Source organism: Pristis pectinata, chromosome 8 (genome assembly GCF_009764475.1).
Source record: "Pristis pectinata isolate sPriPec2 chromosome 8, sPriPec2.1.pri, whole genome shotgun sequence".
In the NCBI taxonomy this organism is placed as follows: Eukaryota; Metazoa; Chordata; class Chondrichthyes; order Rhinopristiformes; family Pristidae; genus Pristis; species Pristis pectinata.
Genome location: NC_067412.1, coordinates 24,713,267 through 24,729,487, shown reverse-complemented (window position 1 = coordinate 24,729,487; position 16,221 = coordinate 24,713,267). Strand labels below are relative to the sequence as shown.

General features: G+C 40.6%; 2 protein-coding genes across 9 annotated transcripts in view; one reads left to right on the top strand and one right to left on the bottom strand.

Moving 5' to 3' along the window:
• Nucleotides 1-16,221, top strand: part of LOC127573099 (uncharacterized protein C7orf50) — a 281,007-nt gene that overhangs the window by 185,458 nt on the left and 79,328 nt on the right. The gene's annotated exons all lie outside the window — the stretch shown is intronic.
• The window catches only part of gpr146 (G protein-coupled receptor 146), an 80,654-nt gene that overhangs the window by 6,564 nt on the left and 57,869 nt on the right, over nucleotides 1-16,221 (bottom strand). For 2 of the 6 annotated variants that reach the window (XM_052020961.1, XM_052020960.1), the window contains one exon: nucleotides 5,822-6,006. The exons of the other annotated variants lie outside the window; for them this stretch is intronic. The gene's annotated coding sequence lies outside the window, so the exon portion shown is untranslated. The remainder of the gene's footprint in view (nucleotides 1-5,821; nucleotides 6,007-16,221) is intronic. 6 annotated transcript variants of the gene reach the window in all.

The following is a 16,221-nucleotide window of genomic DNA, read 5'->3' as shown; positions in this document are numbered from 1 at the left end:
TTCAGGCATGTTTAGATGTTATAAACTTATTGAATAAAAGGTGATGGCAGATTCAGCAGTAAAAAAGACTCCCAGGGCTACAATAAGGATGTTCCTGCTGTGATGTGAAGACTAGCAAAATTACAGGTCTTGATGACATGGTCACTCAACAGCAAAGTGCTTGCTTCATTTCTGAAGCTGGGCAATGAACCCTCATATCCAAAGAGGTCTTGACCAGTTTTCTTCCATTATCACTTCTACAGATTTTATGAATACATCATCCCAAAAAGACTCTCACCCATCAAGTTCATCCCCAAACAGGCTTGTTCCTTGGGAGGCAAGGTGAGGACTGGTCAGGATTTGAATCTTGCCCGATACATCATGAGAAACTTAAACACTAGTGTGGCTTTTATCAACCTCTCTGCAGCAAGTTGCACCGTTAATGTATTAGTTGAGGTTCAGCTCCTCATCCCAGTGCACACCTTATCTGGCTGGAACACTGGAAGTGTCTTTTCAGGATGATTGAACATTGTTCTGAATGATCTAAAACATGATGAGACCATTAGCTGATCAAAACGCTTGTGGGAAAACGACTGGTCTTCCATTGAACTCAGAGGAATGTACAGCTGCTGACTTAATGGCCTACTCCAAAAGAAGTATAATGGCACTCTTGCTCTTTAACATTTACACAAATGACAAACCAACCTATACCAGTACAAGCAAGGGACTTTGCCCAGATCAAGCATGCTGTAACAGCCACTCTAGTCAGGCTGACTCACTACTATGCTGTAAATCAACTTAAGCTAAACAAACCACAGATCAGTCTTTTTCACCTGCACAAGCATGATATGAATAAAATGCTAAACATCAACTGGAACAGCATCGATCTCAACCCAGTTGGGTCAGAGTGACATGCACGGCACTCTCTTTTACAAGAGCAGGGATAGTGGTCAAGTTCCTTTAGTCTTAAGACAACATTGAAGGAGGTCCAAGTTTAGGCTTTTGTCTTTGCTTTAGGAAAACTGGAAAACAGAGAAAGTAAGAAAAAAGAAAAAGATCTTTTGCGACTAACAAAGGAGGTGCAAAATATATAAATGTGCAAAAAAGAGATTGCACAGGCAAATCATTTTGTCTACTGAGTTTAGGTGTTGGTATATTTATAACAGAATCATCTGGTTAACTGCTCAGGGGACATGCTCTTCTGGTCCTGCCTTGTTTGACTATGTAAAGCAGCATCACATGAACTGTTGAAGGATAGCAAAAAAGAGAGAACTGTGAGCTTGTATTTCTAAGATTGTTTGTTCTTGATGGAGATCAATGGACATCTGTAGTCAATCTATTATGTTCCCATTTCTGTTTCAGGAATTTCTTGTGAAATTCTTAAAGTAGGAATCAATTTTGCCTTTATTTTAATGCCCACCATTATTAACACAATCTAAAACCACAAACACTGACAGAAATCTCATTTGTTAAAACAGTTGAATCCAATACTATTGCATAGAGACAAAAATGTTACCAGACTTTTAATAAAGCTTCAATAGATGTAGCTGCCTGAAAGCAAAAGCAAAACACCCTGGAAAAGCTCAGTAAGTCAGGCAGCATTCGTGGAAAGAGAAAGAGAATTAATGTTTCAGGCCAAAGACTCTTTCTCAGAACTGGAAAAGAGAGAAAACAAGTTAGTTTTAAATTTCAGTGGGTAGGAAGGAATGGATAGGACAAAGAGAATATTTCAGATAGGATGAGGCCTGGATTGTCATTGGGATAAATTGTAGAGGTCCATAGGTTCATGGGGTCAGAGTGAGTGAGTGAGTGAATGAGAGAGAGAGAGAACGAACAAAGAACTTAAAAGTTGCTAAATGCAAGACTGTAGAATATACCCAGCAGGTTAGGCTGAATGGAATGGACTGCGTTCCATTCTCCTATTTCCTCTGTCTTATTTGGTCCAGAGATAGGACTTTTTACATAGTTGCCTCATCATCCTGGACCATTGCTGATGGAACTCTTGACCACGTTTCATCCAATTCCTACAGCTCTGCTCTCACCCCTCTCTTCCAGGACCGAGTAAAGGCAGACTTTCTTTGGTCTTCACCTTCTATCCCACCAGCCTGCACATTCAATGGGTCATCCTTCACAATTTCCACCAGCTTCAATGAGATTCTACCTCCCTTTTCAGCATTTCAAAGGGACCATTCCCTTCTCAACTCCCTCATCAGGTCTTCCATTCCCATTGACTACTCTCCATCTTGTGGCACTTTCCCACGCAACCACCTGTCCTTTTACCACTTCCTTTCCCACCAGATCTAAACAGTTCTTCCAAGTGAAGCAGTAATGCACTTGCACTTCTTTCAATTTAGTGTACTACGTTTGATGTTAATAATGTATCTCCTCTACATCAGAGAAACCAGGTACAAATTGGGTAACCATGTTGTAGAGTGCCCACATTCAGTGTGCAGGACAGCTGTTGCCAGGCATTCTAATTCTCCATCCCATTTCCAGTCTGACCTGCTGGACACGTCCAACAGACCTGCATCTCGCAACGTTTAAATTCCTTTGCTTGTGTTTTCTCTCCATAACTGCCCTCATTTTCATTGCTTTTGTTCATTTTCTCTCTCTCTAACTGCCCCATTCACCCATAAATCAAATGTCTTCTACAACTTATTCCCATGGCAAACTTGGCGTCATCCTATTAGAGATAAACCCTTTATCCTGTCCACCCTATGTGCAACCTAAAACTAACTATTCATTTTCTCCCCCATTCTTATAGCTGGTCTGTGGCCTGAAGCATTAACTCTAATTCTCTTTCCACAGATGCTGCCTGACTAGCTGAGAGTTTCCAGTATTTTCTGTTTTTATTTCAGATTTCCATAATCTGCAATGTTTTTTTTTATTTTCAGATGTTACTCTCTGTTTTATGGAACCAAACTAGATGATTGCTATTTACGTATTTATTATTTTTGTTAAAGCTTTATTGACAGTAAAAACTTCAAATCATCAGCTGCAGATATTTGTATTTACGTGACAGATCTAATACAGACAAATGCCCCAAATGTTTGATACTGTTATCTGACAAAGTATAACACTGAGCAACATAAAGAGATAATAACACAACTGAATAAAATCTAGCAATTTTTTTTCTTCTGTTATAATTTATCAGCTTCAATTTACAACTCTCCCAGACAGATCTGCTATGAGCAATAAACCTTCAAACTCTCTCAACCAACTCTGCCAGTACTTGTGTCAGAGATATCCCCATTGTTTGCTTTACCCTCCCCTTTCTGTCCAATTTAAAGATATTTGATTTCTAACTTTTCTGAGTTCTGAAGCATTAATTATGTTTCTTTCCCCATAGATCTTGCCTGACCTGATTATTTCTGGTATTTCTTCTTGTTTTTATTGTACATCAGAAACAGACAGTACAGTACATAAATGAAAGCAACGTAGACCTGAGTTCTGTTTGTTTTGAGTGACCATTTTTATAAGTTGCACAGACTTGGATTATTTTCTCTGGAGCACTGTAAGCTGAGGAGTGACTTGACAGAAGTTTATAAAATGATGAGAGGCATAAATTAGGTAGATACAATTTTGATGTTTAAGAGGCCTTTTGGCAGGTACATTAACATGCAGGGAATGGAGGGATCTGGGTCACGTGCAGGGAGATGGGATTAATTTAATTTGGCATCATGGTCGGCACGGACATTTTGGGTTGAAGGGCCTGTTCCTGTGCTGTACTGTTCCATGTTAATGCTGAGAATTAGAATGAAGTTCTGCTGCATGGGTACTGACTTGCACTGACTTCCACTTGCTCATCTCCTTTGAGATCAGTGACCTAGACAGGCTCTTGATTAAGCAATAACTCATTTTAAAATCTTTATTATTGTTTTTAAATATCTTGGTATTCTTCCCTATCCCTGGCTCTATCGTCATGTCCAAACATGCCCCTACCCTAGAAATTACTAGGCTTACCCATACCCCTCTATTTTACTCAGTTCCATATACCAATCTAACAGTCTCTTGAAAGACCCTATCGTATCAGCCTCCACCACCATTTCCGGCAGCCCATTCCATGCACTCACCACTCTCTGAGTAAAAAACTTACCCCTGACATCTCCTCTATATCTACTCCCCAGCACCTTAAACCTATGTCCTCTTGTGGCCACCGATTCAGCCCTGGGGAAAAGCCTCCGACTATCTACCCGATCAATACCTCTCATCATCTTATACACTTCTATCAGGAGATAAGGAGAAAAGGCCGAGTTCCCTCAACCTGCTTTCATAAGGCATGCTCCGCATCCCAGTTGTGGAGAAACATTTCTGTTTCAGGTTTACAGCATCTGCAGCTTTTTTTTTATATCTGTTTTCATTCAGTGTAGCAATAAAGTTTGGAAATGGTTGAGGGGCAAAAATTGTGCAAGTAACTGGGAAGGCGGTGGGCTGGGGGAGACGAAAGATAGTCAGAGGCTTTTCCCCAGGGCTGAATTGGTGGCTACAAGAGGACATAGGTTTAAGGTGCTGGGGAGTAAATATAGAGGAGATGTCAGGGGTGTTTTTTACTCAGAGAGTGGTGAGTGCATGGAATGGGCTGCCGGAAATGGTGGTGGAAGCTGATACAATAGGGTCTTTCAAGAGACTGTTAGATCGGTATATGGAGCTGAATAAAATAGAGGGCTATGGGTAAGCCTAGTAATTTCTAGGGTAGGGGCATGTTCGGCACAGCTTTGTGGGCCGAAGGGCCTGAATTGTGCTGTAATTGTTCTATGTAGAAACAGAAAGTGCAGGAGAAAATCAATGTTGGCACAACATTGTGGGCTGAAGGGCCTGTACTGTGCTGTAGTGTTCTATGTTCTAACATTTTGGGTCTGATAGTTTCACTTTCCAAAGACACTGCCTGACCTCCTGAGGTTTTACAGTATTTTCCCTTTTAGTTGGTGCACTGTTGACAGCCATTGCCTTGGATGGAACTCTATATCTCAGGATGCTTTTGTCCTTTCAGTCATGCCTATCTCTTTAACCAAGCATTTAGTCATTTGCCCTGACATCCCATTATTGGTTTACCTTTTTGTGGAGGGTTAGCACTATGGTGAAGTTTTCCTATAGATGTTACACACATAGGGCTTGATACTGTGTAACAAGTGTCCTCTGCTCTGTACTGCGTGGTTGGAAAGCACGCATATTTTTTCCTCGTGTGACAAACTTAAAATCACACAGTAGATAAACCCAATGTCCTGCTTAGGGTCTGACAATCCACCCAGGTTCAATTGATGTGGGGGGGGGGGGGGTGGTGGGAACAAGAACTGCCAGGTGATAATGCTGTACTTTATACAAAGTATCAGATCTGTACATGAACTCAAGGAATTACAGAATACAATGTAATGACTGGAGGAGGCACCTGCTTTGGGATGAACTGATAATATTAAATAAAGCCAAGATTGTTTTTTTGCTACATTTCTGAGAGCGTATACAATGGTTTAGCAATGAAAGGACACTACAAGCGGTACAAGGCGACATTTCCATTTCCTGCCTGCTGCCAGTCTGATTTACTTTCCAAACCTGTACAACAGTAAATTATCTTGTTTGCTGAACCAGAAATTTGCTTAACTTGTTACAGTGTCCACCGGGCACTATTTCCTGTAGTTACTTCAAATTAATAAATTGGTGTCGGATAACGGGGGAATGTAACTCGCTGCCCTGCAGCTTTTCAGTTTAAGCAAACGCTGTCCTTCAGGTTTAATCGATTATAAGTTGCAGCAAATGTTCCATGTCTGTCCACGACATGTGTGCGAGTTAAACATTTTAATCTCAACAAACTGAACCGCTTGGTCTACCTGCGCAAAGTGTGTCCTACCTTAAATGACTTGCCATCAGCTTTTGGTCGTGATCGGTTAACATAGACGATGTGAGCACCACTTTGAATGGAAGCAGCTTGTTCGGTGGACTTTTCCAGTCAATGCAGATTTTTCACTCGTCATTCTTGCTATCAGCTAGTACAGCATGGTGCGTCGCACTGTGTGTGTGTGTGTGTGCTTCCCTCTGTTAATGAGTCATAAGTGTTTCAGAGTTGGTTTGGCAGACCACACACTCGAAATGTTCTCACTGTGTGGACGCGCAATGTCAGGTGAATGCAAAGCAGCTGAAGAAATGATTATGGGATAGAGCTGTACTTTGACTCCAGTGGTTCAAAAAAATCCTTTACAGGTTTTTAAATGCAGCCGACTTTTTTAACCTAAGAAATTAACTCTTTTGTGACCTGACTGTTTTAGTGTCCTGTAAAATTCTCTCACATTCAGAATCTTTAGGGAAATGCTATGCGGATTTTTCAAGTAGATTTTGAGATACATTTCCTTTCTGCCTTTTCCTTCTCGTTGCTGTGGTAGCTGGAATTAGCGCAACTGACCAAGAATTAACTATGTATAGTTCAGTAACAAACAGCACCATTGACTTACCATGGATTCAAATTAAAGGAATCTTTAAATGTTAATATGGCATCATAATTTTTATATAATGGCCATCTGAACTCTGCACAGGGAAGTGCCCAGCTGAAGTTCCCTTCCAACAGAGGTCAGACCCTGCACATTGTCCAGGACTGTTCTTCAATTTCCTTCCCTTTGTATGTCTTTCCATTTCTGCTCTTTTAAACTTTATCTTTTTTTTTGGCTCTACCCCAGGCGTCTGTGCTTTCAGCTATCAAGGTCCTCAACTCTGGCATTTTTTCTCCCTCCCTCCCTCTCTCTCTCTCCCTCTCTCCCTCCCTCCCCTCCCTCTCTCCCCCCCTCCCCTCCCTCTCTCCCCCTCCCTCCCTCCCTCTCCCTCCCCCTCCCTCCCTCCCTCCCTCTCCCTCCCTCTCCCTCCCTCTCCCTCTCCCTCCCTCCCTCCCTCTCCCTCCCTCCCTCTCCCTCCCTCCCTCCCTCCCTCTCCCTCCCTCCCTCTCTCTCCCTCCCTCTCTCTCTCCCTCCCTCTCTCTCTCCCTCTCTCTCCCTCCCTCCTCTCTCTTTCTCCTTCCTTCCTCCCTCCCTCCCTCTCTCTCCCTCCCTCTCTCTCCCTCTCTCTTTCTCCCTCCCTCCCTCCCTCTCTCTTTCTCCCTCCCTCCCTCCCTCTCTCTTTCTCCCTCCCTCCCTCCCTCCCTCCCTCTCTCTTTCTCCCTCCCTCCCTCCCTCTCTCTTTCTCCCTCCCTCCCTCCCTCTCTCTTTCTCCCTCCCTCCCTCCCTCTCACTCCCTCCCTCCCTCCCTCTCACTCAGAGAGAGAATCTCCCAGCTCCTTGCCTTTCACTCCTCAAAGATCCAACTTAAAACAGACCACTTAGAGCAAGCTTGTCCCGATGGTTCTGTGTCTAGTTGTGTTTGGTAATGTTTTTGAGAAACAGCTTAACATGTTAAAACATTATATAAATACAACTCCTTGTGGTTATTCATATTCGTGTTAAAAGTTTCACATTGCTAAAATTCATTAAAGAGCAGAGTCCTATTAAGATTTAAATTTGGCTCGCAAATCTTTCATACTTTGAAATCTGTAGTGTACTGCACAGATTTTGTATCACAAACCCTAGGTACTCCAGTGGAATGTACCAATATGTTTTAAAATAAGTTTATTTCCAAAGCAACAATTATTAAAGGAACTATTATCTGTTCAGCTGACGAAAGACTTAGGTGTCAGGTTAAAATTTGGAATGTTTCAGGCAGACATCTGCACTCCTGTGAATGCACCACTTATAACTACCTGAGTTCATTATCAACAACAGTCTATTAAATTTATATAAAGTCTTTAACATAATAAAATATTCCAGGCTATTATTAAACAAATTTTGACAATGTATTGTATAACCGTTTGGCAGAATTCTAATCAAAAATATGGTCAAATAGATTGGATTTAAGGGACATCTTAAAGATGGAGAGAGGAGCAGAGAGGGTTAGGGAGGGAATTCCAGAGTTTAGGAACCTGAAGGCATGGCTGCCAATGGGGAGGGGAGAGGGAGTAATTTAAAAATTGTGGATCTAAATGGAATCAGAATTAGAAGACTACAGAGGTCTTGGGGTGCTTTGAGTCTGAATGAGACTACAGAGAAAGGAAGACTTTCAAAGAGATGTTCAAAGCAGCCTGCTGTAGATTAGCTGTGACCTCGCCAATTACAAATTCACCATCACCCAGTAGCTTTTTTATTCATTCTCCTTCTGAATTAAGTACCTGAAGGGCATTTGCTTGCATGTGAAGATGTACTTTTGTGGGTTTTGTAATATTAGCATTGATGTGCTAACTGAATTTAAGCAAATTGTTCATTTTGCATTTGCTCTGCCATGCACCACATCTGGGACAGGCTTCTGTCAATGACGTTCTCAGCAAGGACATTCCACAACCTACTGCTGGAAAGCAGACAATTACCCCCCACTGTACTTGAGGTCACTATAAGGTTAGCATCCTTTATCATTTGTGTATGTCGTCGGACCAGCAAAATGACTCTCTTGTGGTTTTCAGATATTGATTTTGAATTCCACCCCTCTTGACATCCTTTCAGCACTTCATCCTTGCCTCTGGCAAACCTGCCAGGTAGGAGAGAGGGCTTCTAGCTAGCAATGTTTATTTTTCAGTCATTAATAATGCCCTAGTAATATCCTAAGTTGCAAACAACAGTTGGCTAATTTAGAAATACAACATATTTAAGTGAAGACTAGTATTCTTGAAACACCCTTCGCATCCCTCCAAGTAATTTCCAAAACACTTTGAAACAATGTGGTACTTTTGTAGTATTTACAGTTGTAACGTGAGTAATGAGAGTGAATTTGTACCCAGCGAGTACATAAACACCAATATGATAATGATCACCTCTTTTTTTCAGCAATGTTGAGTGAGGCTAAATACTAGTCAAGCACCAGGATAACATCACATAATCCTTTTAGAAATAGGGCAGTTGAGAGAACAGACAGGTCCTTGGCTTAATGCCTCACCCGATAAGTGTCACCTCCAGGAGCGCAGCACTCCGTCATTACTGCACTAAAATATCAGCCTTGCATTTTTTCATGAAGCCTCTGCATTTGGACTTGAATCTGTAACTTTCTTGCTCAGAGGTGCAAGTGCTGCCAAATAACCATGACTAACATTTAAAAGCGTTTCGTGGATAATACAAATTGGTTCCAATTATAAAAATTAGGACACAAGAAATGATCAGTATAGGAGGCCGATGCCAACTTTGCACTGGTCACAATATTTAGATTGTGTTTTGTGCTTCTTTCATCTGATTGACGGTTTAAATTTTGACAAATTAGGTGCTTCTGGTGATGGTATCTCAAGGAAATACTATTAACCATGTAGATTTCAAAGCTATTTATTCCACTTCCAGCATATTCCAGTTTAGTCTAGAGTTCCATTGGTTCAGATGAACAATTAAAGGCTTCATGAATATAATTCACATCTTGATTGTGTTCTCTGGGGTAAAATGTATTGTATATGAAGACTATTCTAGGTTAATAAATATCATGCTCTTATCTTGTACCTTTCATGAACTCCTGCCAATGAACTTATTTTAAAAGTGCAGTCACCGTTGTTACTTGGGAAACACAACAACTTATAAATAGCAAGGCCTCAAAAAGCAGTGACCATATATTCTCTGTACTGGTATTGACTGATGGTTAAATATTATCCAGATTGTTAATCAGAATTTCTTTGAACAGTACAGTGGGATCCAGCGAAGGGGATAGTCAGTCCTCCATTTCACCCAGCATCCAAAAGATAGTGCCCCTGTCAACATAGCATTCCCTGAATTATATACAGAGTTTTGATCTCTCAATCCTCCAACTTGAAGCTGAGCATGCTGAGCATGGCTGATTCATGGACAACAAAGGAAGTCACATTCTTGGAATGTTGTGAACCAGTGAGTTATTTTAAAAAATAAAAATCGCTCACACTATTTATTCTGTAATGCAACATGGTGTTAATTTGGATACCTCCAAAAATGAACCTATGCTCTTTTGTACCTTGCATTCAGAGTATGTGTTTTATGGGGGAAAAAAGTGATTGTTGCATTGCTGTATACTTTGCCAGTGTTTCAATTTTTTTTCTCTTCCAACATTTCTAAAAAGATAGACATATTTGTGTTTTAAAATCTGAGACTCCTTGCACAATAAATCATTAATGGCTGAAAGAACATAGAAAACAGAACTGTATAGCATAGAATAGGCCCTTCAGCCCAGAATGTTCTGCCAAACTAATTATGTTAATGATGCCTAATTACACTAATCCCTTCTGCCTGCTCATGGTCAATATCCCTCCATTCTCTGCATATTCATGTGACTACCTAAGAGCCTCTTAAACGCCTCTATCAGATCAGCCTCATCCACCACCCTTGCAACCTTTCCATTCTCGGGCCTCTACTGGTCCAAAGAATGGCCCCATGTTGACTCCAGCTACGCAGATCCCAATAGTTATAAGATGCAGTGACCAGCTGCTTTCCATCAACCCATTTTAATTGATTTGTAGTAGTGTTCCAGTTTTGTTAAGAACATGTTATTTTTCTTTATTTATAAAACAAAGTTATTCACTTCAGCGTGCTTCAAATCTGCCTTATGAGAAAAGAACCAGCCAATGGATTTGGATATGCAGTCAGCTCCTATGATGATAAAAATGGTTAGGCTCTGTTTATTTAGATCAGTTTGGAATTGATTTTGTTTCTTTCCCTCTGATCAGTTCCATTGTCATGACACTGACAAGTGTGGGAGATGAGAACTTTGTCCTTTAGTTTATTCCATTTTTGAGAATGTAAATGAAAGTGGGTCATTGAATGAATTGTGACCAAAAGCCAAATGACTTTGTTTATCGCCTATTTGGTGACCTGCTTCCCTTGAGGCCTGTAGCTTAATATATGTATTGTGATTATTATAATAGGATATAGACATTTGTTTTTCGGAAACAAATGGACCACTCACTTTAGTTATTATTTCTTCTGTGAATCTGAAATGCTTTTCAATTCTTTATCATAGCAGAGTGTTGGTACATGAAAGAGGGCTCTACGGAACCACAAGAAGGTAAAGATTAGCCTTAAATGTGAGGTTTTTACACCCAGTTGCAATGAAAGGTGCCAGATTAAATCATAATGACATTTTCTATAATTGAACATTTGGATTTGCTGAATTCAAATTTTTATTTATATTGTAAATACATACTTGGACGACACCATATATGGCTTTTGATGAGACCTGCTTTTAATCTTAGCTTAACGAATCTACATTGACAAGATGGAACCTTTTCACCGATAGACAAGTTTAGGCAAGGGGACTTCACTTTAAAATCAAAGCCAAACCATTCTGGAGAGAAGTTGAGAAAAAGTTTTACCTGTAAATGGTAGTATAAGTGTGCAGTCTCTTGCACGAAAAGCTGTGGTTGTTAGCTCAGGTAATATCTCTAAATCTGAGATGGATTTATTTCTGCTAGTCAAGGTTGTTAAGGTTTGTAAGAACCAAGGCATGTTGATGGAGTTACAAACCAGATAACCATAAAGAAGCATAATGAGTCTGAGGGATTGAATAACCTATTCCACTTCTTATGTTATCTCAGCACTACATTAACTAGTTTACCTGCTCAGGCATGGAGTTAAGCAAGGACCCTTGACCTTATGACTCCAGGTGAGAATGTTACCATCTTGTTGCACAAGTTGATACCCCAGTTTTGAATTTGCATCTTTTAATAATGTTGTAGTGGGAGAAGTAAATGGACATTGCCTTTGATTTCATGAAAGCGGCTGATCTTTCAACACATGACTAAAGTCAATTACAATTTGAACATACATTAACGTGAAGCAGTTAAGGAAAATTTAACACTAATGGAGTTTAATCTGGACAAGTGTGGGGTGTTGTGTTTGGCAGGTCAACTGTAAGGGAAACATATACAGTAAATGACAGGACCCTTAGGAGCATTGATGTACAGACAGATTTTGGGGTTCAAGTCCATAGTTCTCTGAAAGTGGCAACACAAGTAAATAGGGTGATAAAGAAGGTGTACAGCATGCTTGCCTTCATCGGTTTGGACATTGGGTATAAAAGTCGGGAAGTCATGTTGCATCTGTATAAAAATTTGGTTAGGATGCATGTGGTGCATTGTGTGCAGTTTTGTTCAGTGAATTACAGGAAGGACGTAGAGGCTTTGGAGAAGGTGCAGAAGAAGTTCACCAGAACATTGCCTGGATTAGAGAGCATTAGTAATAAGGAGAGGTTGGACGAACTTGGATTATTTTCTCTGGAGCGTCAGGAGTTGAGAGGAGACCTGATAGAAATTTATAAAATTATGAAAGGCATAGGTTTAAGGTGAGAGGGGAATAGTTTAAAGGAGACATGTGAGGCAAGTTTTTTACATAGAGAGTGGTGGCTGCCTGGAATGTGCTGCCAGGTGGGGGCAGGGGTGGAATTCAAGCAGATCTGTTGTGGTGTCTGAGAGGCATTTAGACAGGCACATGAAGAGGCAGGGAATGGAGGGATATGGATCACGTGCAGGCAGATGGGATTAGGTTAATTTAACATCACGGTCGGCACAGACATTGTGGGCTGAAGGGCCTGTTCATGTGCTATACTGTTCTATGTTCTATTGATCCTACCACCACCCTGGATTATCAAGGGTATGTAATAGGTTCAATTCATCCTGCAGGTACATTCCATTAAACCATATGCTAGAAGATGAATCCCATGGCTACGAAAGTGCGACTGTGTCATACATTCTTTCTTAAAACCATCTTTGACTTTAATCTCACAACTTAAAATGGTTGAAGGCATTTCCCTTTTCCAAGTTACAATGTTCCAAACATTTTCTCCAAAGTACATGTGGTGTACACAATTGTATGTGGAAGCTTAAATATTTAAAAAGATAACCTTTTCCTCCTATGGCCAAAAGATGTGCTTACACATTGAAGGAAATGGTGATTGTGACTATTTACTGCAAGAGGGATACTATCAAAGCTATCTGTGCAGAAACCTTCAAATCCACTGGCAGAATAAGCAAGCCAATGCCTCCATTCCCACCACCGCCCCCCCCCCCACCCCCCCAGGCCAACACCCCTGACATTAAGGTCCTGATTACACTCATTCAGCTCCTTCGGGCAGGCCATGTTGTCAACAAGCCCGACAGCAGGACTCCAAATCAGACACACTATTCCTAGTTCTGTCACAGCAAGAGATTACTAGGAGGACGGAAGAGATAAAAATATTCTTGAAAATAGTAATATCGCCACTAACTCTTAGACCTCTGCCACATGACTGCTAAAAGAAGAGAAGGACCATTTGGGGTGACACTTAAAACCTCAAGTCAATGCCTTGAGAGCACCTAGAAGTTCGGCATAAATGGTGGAAGGAGCGCACCACCTCACAAAATAAACCTCTGCTCACACTGCCAAGCACCTCCTGCCCAAACTCTGGCAAAGCTCGTGGCTTGGCCACAACAGTCACCTGAGAGCCTGGAGGTCTGGAATGAATGTAAGTCACCCTCGACCACAGTAGACCGCTGAGGAAGATTTTAAAGAAATCTGCTTTTATATCTTTAATGTATTAAAATCATCCCAAAGTGCCCAAGAGGAGCCTAATTAAACAAAAAATGACACCCATATAAGGAAATATTGGGGCAGATTTTGTGGGTAGGGAATTTGCAGCTGACTTTGGCAAAAAACTATCCCTTCCAGTGGCAACCTAAAGATATAACTGAGAATATTCTCTGTGGTGAGGCCCAGTGTGACTTAACGGCCTGGCATATTGTACAAAACATGACACAAGGAGGCCTAAGCAAACCCAACCCACAAATGAGTTCAGAAATAATTGACAACCACGTAAGGCCACCACGTCCCCCTCCCAGATGCAGCAAAAATTAAAAGAAAAAGGAATGTTGCTAAATGTTCCTGCAATGTTAAGAAACAAAACAATCTTAAGATTTTAATGTTAAAAGTACCCTCTAAAACATTTTAATTGTCAGAAAGCTCTTTTGACAATTAAACTGTATAAAGAGCCTGCTAGAATATAAAAAAATCTTGGAAGCCAATCTAAAGTTTCTTTAAGTTACTTAAAACAACTTTGAAGATGATTGAAATCAAAGGGAGAAAATCCTTGGTGCCTCAACAGACTTGGCACATATTTTTTAATGGAGAAAAGGAGATGCAAGAATTATGCATTTAGATCAATTTCCCTCTCCCACACTGAACTCCACAGGAAGTTTTACGTTGGAATGCACTTTGCTGCCCAGCAACAAATCAGTGTCAGCAACTTAAGGATGTTCACATTTGCATAAGCATTTGCGGAAATCCTGAAGTTGTTGTTGGTTATGGGAAGTGATGGAGATATCTGCTGTCAATTCCACAATCGTTAACCTACACAATTTGTGTACTTAAGACCAAAAGTGTTGTCAAATTGTTAGGCGTCAAGGAATGTCTTCAATTATCTGAACTTAACTCAGGAATTAACTGAAATTTTTTTTTGGCATTTTATAAAAGTGTTCAATGTACATTCTGTCTTAAAACAGTTATTTTGAAACCTGAAAGTCCCTTGATTATTAAACCACAAGAACAACTTTTAGTCTGGTGGCCAAAGAATTCCTGGGGGTGGTAACTAGGAAAGAACTAATTCTGATTGCTACATTTCATTATGCTGGAACAATGAGTTATTAGCCGCAGTACTGGAGTGAGTAAGACCCATTGTTCTCTTGTTTGCCACAAAGCTTACACAATTGGCCATCCTGTGTACTTTTGGGATGTAATTGCTGTTACTGGCATCTTGAATCACTCTGCACTGAATTAATGTAAAATTTTTGAATTGAAAGTATCAAAATGTGATATATTCTGCTGTCACTAAGGGACTTGAATTTATATAGTGCCTTTTGTGACAAAAAGCATTCAGAATCACTTTACAAGCAGCAAAGTATTCTTGTAATCAATTTTGTAATGTCAACAATATGGCAGAGCATTCCTATCTCTTTGGGAAAATGGCAGCGCAGCAATCCTTTGGTACTGTGCTGGAGTATCAGCCTAGATAGTGTGCTCATAGATTGAACCCACATTTTGTCTCAGAAGCAAAAGAGCTTTCAGTAACCAAGACTGATACCCAAGAGCAATGTCTTAGGTGAGCCTCCAATGGGTTTATAAGAAATGTTCAGGGAGGTATCCTACACCTCAGTCTATTCTCCATTTCTTGTCATCCTTATATACAATGTTGACACTATTATCCTCTATAATCCTTGCATGTATGTGAACTTTCTATAATAGTGACTTTCTGAAATTCAGCTTCATCTTATAAATCCAAATCTATCCAAAATTGAATGAACCAAAACAAATTGCAAGGATTGTTGCCAAAGACCTTGCTTGTTAAGTTAGCCAGTGGACAGTCATTGAGATGGGAGGGACTGGTGGCACAAATGTTCATTTAACAGCCACAGCGAAAATGTATTCCACCATAATTTATAACCTAATGTCCCAGCAAATTCCTCACTCTGCTTTTATAATCAAGCCAGGGATCAACCCTGTCTCAGTGAGGAGTGCAGAAGAGAGTAGCAGGTTTTGTTTCTAAAAGTGAAGCACCAAACTAGATAAGCTCTAACACAGTTCCCTGAGTTCTAAGCAGCATGCAATAGACAGATCTCATCATGAATGGTGCTTGGCAATTAAACAGGTAGCAGGAGGATGCTCCAAGAACATTCCAAAGATGGTGGGGCTCAACATGTGAGCACCAAAGACAAGGCCAAAGCACCTGGCCTTGTTCAGCTAGAAGTGCCAATTTGGATTTCCCCTATCATTCTCCGCCGTCACAGATGCAAGTCTTCATCCAATTCATTTTATCCATGTTATTATCAAGGAATAGCTGAGAGTTTTGGAGACAGCAGAGATTCTAGGAATGCAGAGTTATACTCCAGAACCAGCCATGCCTCCAGTACAATTACAACAATGGCACCAAAGATATGGAAAATTTCCCAGTTATGTCCTGTTGACAAAAAGCACAAATACAGTTGGACGAATTACTATGTAATCAGTCTACTCTCAATCATCGGCCTTTTAAATAACATGCTCACCAATAGCCATTTTGGATTTTGCCAAAGTAATTTGGTTCCAGATCTCTCACAGCCTTGGTCCAAAATGAACTAAAGAGCTAAATTGCAAAGGTGCGGTGAGAGTGACTGCCGTTGATATCAAGGCAGTGTTTGACTGAATGTGACATTGAGGAATACTGGTAAAATTGAAGTCAATGGACATCAAGAGAAGGTCGCTCCAATGGTTAGAGTTATACCTTGCACAAGGGAAG